The following is a 280-nucleotide window of genomic DNA, read 5'->3' as shown; positions in this document are numbered from 1 at the left end:
AATAAATGTCTAGAAAGAAGACTGAGTGTGTTTGCCTTAATTTGCAAAGACTTTTTAATGCCACTCATTTAGAAAAATATTTTTGTCATATTGTGTATTTTACCCTTTCAGTTATTTTCCCCTGTAAGCATAAAATATTTTGTGTATATATAGTCTATAGATGTTAGATTTTACTTCACAGCAATAATCTATTTTTGTTTTTAAGGATGATGTTGAGAAAGCTGTAATTTTTGCTTTGGCATGTGGCAACTTCTCTCAGACGTACTCAGGCTTGCTTTCA

At 30.7% G+C, this 280-nt stretch overlaps 1 protein-coding gene across 1 annotated transcript in view; it reads left to right on the top strand.

The window, feature by feature from the left end:
* Positions 1–274, top strand: part of LOC119581631 (ras-related protein Rab-4B-like) — a gene marked incomplete in the record, with an annotated part of 11626 nt that extends 11352 nt beyond the window's left edge. The window contains 1 exon segment of the mRNA XM_037929753.1: positions 1–274.
* Between the last annotated feature and the right edge of the window lie 6 nt (positions 275–280).

The sequence above is a fragment of the Penaeus monodon genome, chromosome 15, assembly GCF_015228065.2.
Source record: "Penaeus monodon isolate SGIC_2016 chromosome 15, NSTDA_Pmon_1, whole genome shotgun sequence".
NCBI classification, from domain to species: Eukaryota; Metazoa; Arthropoda; class Malacostraca; order Decapoda; family Penaeidae; genus Penaeus; species Penaeus monodon.
This window is presented reverse-complemented; position numbering and strand designations above follow the sequence as displayed.